This window comes from Apium graveolens, chromosome 1, assembly GCF_009905375.1.
Source record: "Apium graveolens cultivar Ventura chromosome 1, ASM990537v1, whole genome shotgun sequence".
Lineage (NCBI taxonomy): Eukaryota > Viridiplantae > Streptophyta > Magnoliopsida > Apiales > Apiaceae > Apium > Apium graveolens.
This window is the reverse complement of record NC_133647.1, coordinates 60099067-60104519: the sequence shown is the minus strand read 5'-3', so window position 1 is coordinate 60104519 and position 5453 is coordinate 60099067.

The window sequence follows — 5453 nt, the reverse complement described above, 5'->3', positions numbered from 1 at the left end:
TTAGCAAATTTTGCGATATATTGGAGCATGCTGATATGGTATATATGCATGTCTGTTTCGTAATCTGGTTATCTATCTGTTGATTTCAATGCTTATAGTTGCATAATACCTATGCTAGAAATAAGCAAGTAGTTGCGTATACCCTTAGTATAGGGGATAAAAGGTGAACATATTTCTAAACCGGGAGTCGATGTTCCCGAGTATATTATATATATATATATATATATATATATATATGGATATAGTTTTTAAAACTATGGATCGAATAAGGTTTATTCGATACCTTTATTTTATTATTTGAATATTATTTGAATATTCATTCGAGGGCTTATGACTCAGTTTATATTATTATTGAATATTACTTGGATATTCATTTGAGGATGTATGACTCCTTTATTTTATGAATATTATTTATAGTATTCATTCGAGGTATTATGACTCCGCTTATTACTTAATAATATTCTTTATTGTATTAAAGAATAAGGTGTCGATAATCAAACTTATTTTTGATTATTCAAATAAAGATATTACTTTCGTATAAATATATCTTTGATTATTTGCTATTCATTTCAAGTATAAGTTTTAATACTTCTACTTCAATTATTTTTATAAAGATTATTCTTTATGGAAATATTATTTAAATAATAATATTCAGACATTTTCTAAATATTCTGGGGACTGATTTACTTCATTAAATCAGCTTCACTCCAAACATTCTTAAAAATGTTTTGCGAGTCTTCAAAATGATTTTTAAAAGTTAGAGCGGATCCCAAAACTCATTTTTTTATATATTTAAGATCCTCCTTTCGAAGGGGATTTAAATACTCGCTCAAAACCTGAGGGATCCGGCTCTGTGGTGTGTTTTATATTCGCAACAAGGTTGCTGTTTTGATAAATGAATTGATTACTTACCCAACACTCGGGAAGTAAAATTCTTGGAACAAGTTAATCCATTAACAGGCATCGCCTGGGAAATATCGGTGAGTTCTCCTTTCCAAATAGATACGACTTCTTGGTGGAGCCGTATCAACAAGTTTCTACTTGGGGAAAGTGGGGACGAGCTTTACGTTTCAGAGTCATGGATTTCATCTGAACTAGGAGTGGCGTAAGTGGCCGAGTAGCGCCGGCCCAGCCTTATTATATTGGCCCAAATGGCCTGGAAGTTCCGCTAAGGCGGTCCATTCCTTAGGAGTTCAGTGTTCGGTTGACAAGTAAATCCGACAGGTTCTCCTCTACATGTAGAAAATGGTGGGGTTGCACTACTACGACTGATCATCGTAAGTGGTCTTCCTGGCGCGGCAAACTCCCGTAATGAGTTCATCATCCAATTGGATATTTCTGCAACACTACCCAGAGCACTTCAATAGAAAGGCTACGGTTGGGCGATTGTTGAGTGTTGGCAGGGTCAAGTTTTCAAAATGATGTTCGCATCAAATGAAGTATCTCATAACTTCATTTTATTTTGATGATATTTTAAAGGTTGAATCTGTTCAAGTATTATCTTGTAGTCTCATCTATGTGATGAACTTTTGAACTAATTATAACTTGAACGGTGGTAGTTCAAGTAGTATTTGGAAAGGATATAAGTATATTGGAGTATCTTGTAACTTCATCTTTTAAACTTATATCTAGTAAATGATTATCTTATGCATGGCAAAGATTTTCAGAAAAAAACGTTGAGACAAGGTTAGATATATGAGATCACCTTACAACGATATTTTTTTATACAGATATACACTGGGACTTTGTGTATATTATGCATGGAAGAGGACTTCCAATATTTTGAAAAGTATATATGTATATATACTAAATATTTTGCGACTTCATCGCATTAAGATATCAAACTTGGTTCATTTCTTTTGACCAAGACTTTCATGAGTATTATGAGTAGGCTCATATATTGTTAATCATTATACATATTATTTTGGTGGGCTTGCTGCTCACCCTTGCTTTCTTCTTTCATCACACAACATTAGATAGATAAGATGAACAGGACCAAGCTCCCAATTCACAAGCGGATAGGAAACGTTCCGCAGCTTTCCGGAAGCGTTCAGGCCGCTGTAGCTGAGGTAGAAATTACCAATAGGCTAAGTTTTCAACTAGTAATGTACCAGACTTATGTATATTATGAATTGTAATAATGGCAAAGAAATGTAAATTTATTCAGAAACCTTTTTAAGGTGTATTGACTTAATTGTGGAATAAAACGACTTGTGATTATTTTTGGATATTCATCTCTGAGACTATAACTTGTGGTGTGTGTGTGTATATTGTGGGGTCACAGTAAAGAGTAGTTGATTGTTTAATAAGATTGGGTGTTGTTAAGGGAAGTGGAACTCGTGACGACCCGGATCCCCGACCCCGGATCTGGGGGTGTTACAGAAATGGTATCAGAGCTAAGCGTTATAAACCTCAGAGATGATGGGACGTTAAGATAATAGGTTAACTAAGATAATAAGAACTCTTGCCAAGTTCATAGTCGGGCTACCTAACGTACTAGTGACAGTTAAAACCCTTATGGGAACCCTTATAAATATCGTGATAGGAGCGTAGTTCGTTATCGTATATGGTAGCGGGACTCCGAACCCTGAGGTTGAGGAGCAACATTGCGATGATATTTTATTACTAATTGGAGATCGGATTGTGGATCCGATAGAGTGTCCTAATGCAGGACCGAATGATGTTGATATTGAGAATTTAGCGGTTGAGGATGTTGTCCTAGAAGGGATAGTTGTTGAGGAGGATCCGATGGAGGATCCTGACAGGATTGGATAAAGGACCACTGATGAATTGATGACCATGGTTTGGTCGACTACCAGAGGTAGGATTGGCCGGTCACTACCGGAGGTTCGTTCAAGTTGTAAAGATAGTAGCCCCTTTAACGCGGCTTACTCGTAAGACTGAAAAGTTCGAATGGACAGAGAAATGCGAGAACAGCTTTCAAGAACTGAAGCAGAGGTTGGTAATGGCCCTTATGCTGGCATTGCCGGATGGAAAAGGAGATTTTGTGAAGTGTAGTGATGCTTCGCACAAGGGCTTAGGGTGCGTGCTCATGCAGCACGGTAAGGTAATCGCGTACATGTCAAGACAATTAAGGTAATATGAAATTCGATATCCCCGCTCATGAGCTTAGGCTCGTGGCAATAGTTTTACCCTAAGGATTGAAGGCACTACTTGTATGGAGAGAAGTGCGAGAATTACCTAAGCCATAAGTGCTCTAGTACATTTTCACGCAGAAAGAGCTCAACATATGCCAGAGGAGGCGGTTAGAGCTAATCAAGAATTATGATTGGGAGATTCTTTATCATTCGGGGAAAGCCAATGTGGTGGCTGATGCCCTTAGTAAAAAGGAGAGACTCAAGATGATAATGACTTTGGGAGGGTTGATAAGAGATTTTGAAAAAAAAAAAAAATGGAAATAGATATGAAGGTAACCGGAGCCGGTACCGAAAAGTTGTTTGAGATTGCAATACAGCCCGAATTATTGGAAAGGAACATATTGTGCCAGAAAAAGTGATGAATGAAGGCAGAGAGCCAACAAATAGATATGAGATTAATACCGAGAGAGATGATAAGGGAATAATGAGGTATTCCTATAGAATTTGGGTTTCGAAAGTTCAAGAGCGTAAGGATGAGAACTTAGATGAGAGCCATAGTTTGAGGAATAAGATTTAGAGCAAACCCTGAACGTGATAGTCAGGGAGGTCGCCATCAAGATAGAAGGAACCCATGACATAATGGAGTGGAAAATGAGGATTTTAAATTAAAAGATGACCCCAATTATGGGGAGTAGGATGAAACATTTCATACTAAGGAAACAGAAAGTCGAGTAAGGAAAGGAGACCCGAGATGGTACTCCTATACGGCAATTCATGGACCTGTCTAAAAAGAACTTAGACTATTATCCCCAACCACCACCCTGAGGAGACAGTGCGGTGAGAAATTCTTTCAGGACCTTTAAGTCGCTAAGCTCTCAGAGTTCCATGGAACAAGCTGACCCAGCAGAGGCAAGAGCCTGGCTAAAGGAAATATAGGAATAATTTGAGATTCTAAATGATTGACGAATCTCAAAAGGACTGTTTTTGTCACTTACCCTCCCAAGAGAGAGACCACCCGCTGGTGAAAGGCCAAGGAAGGCACGGAGCAAGAGATTATAATAAACTGATTAAAGTTCAGCCAATTGTTTTCGGGAAAGTAATTCCCAAGGTTATGGAATAGTGTAAAAGCTTTAGAGCCAGAACAAAGGCAGACGAGTATGATGAATTATGAATCTAAGTTGTAAAAGTTATCAAGATTCGTTCTGAAGACACGAATCCAGAATGACGGGATGTTTGAAATCAATGTTTATGTTGTGTTGGTTCATGAAATAATGATAAGAGAAAGGAATATAAAGGTAATAGAGTTTGAGGAATGATAAGGGAGTTGGGTATGAGGAAACCCTAAAGACTCATAGCAATAGAAATAGAAAAGTATGTAATCGTCAGGATGATGATCCACCATGAGTTAAAATTGATGGTTGAAGGCATAAGAGATACATATATTGTACCCCCTTTAAGTTGGGAGGATTCGAGGAAACCTTGAGATAGTTCGAAGGATAAATATTGAGACACGGATAGACTAAGGAGACAAGAAAGTAAGAAATCAGGAAAAATTGGATGAAGGAAGTGACCTTCAATAATGTGAAATATAAGACCGGTGGCTCGATACCCAGAAAGGGAGACGCCAGGTATGGGAGGTATCCCAACATTGAGGTGACTGTTGAGATAAACAACAAAAGTAAATAAGGAATTATTAAGAAGAAGTTCACGTTGAACATGACCAATATCTTCCAGAACATCCATGTTATCATTACCAAATCAGGAAAGAAAAGCGGATGACCATTGTTATCTTTTGGAGGCCATATCGATTGACCTCAATTTGAATAAGGATGCTATTATGAAGTTAGGTATAGACTATCGAGGTGGGAATGATGAATAAGATAATCTATCAAGGATATATGACTTGATTTATCCATGGAAGGACGCAGGTACCTTTTAAAGGTGGAATTAAGGATAGAACATTGGTAACTTAAAATGAATCCTAGGGGACTGCATAAAGGTTGGCATGTCACCCTTAATAGGGACAGTATGAGTTTTGACAGTATGATTGGGAAAGGGTTAAGGTAACAACAACCTTTAAGAATCAGTGGAGAAATTTTGCAGAAGTATATAGACAATGGTTCTACTATTAGTAAATGGTATTGTGATATGCCCTGTATCTAGGGAATACAGGAGGAACGATTGAAGGATAACCTTAGAGGTTTTATAAGGAAAAAGGTAATATTCAAAATTCTCAAGAATAGAAATGTGGATAAAGGAAATATGACATAATTATAATGATGCCAAGTGGGGCACGTGTTAAACCACGAAAAAGTATGGATCGAACCAGTAATGGTCGAAATTGTTCAGGGCAAT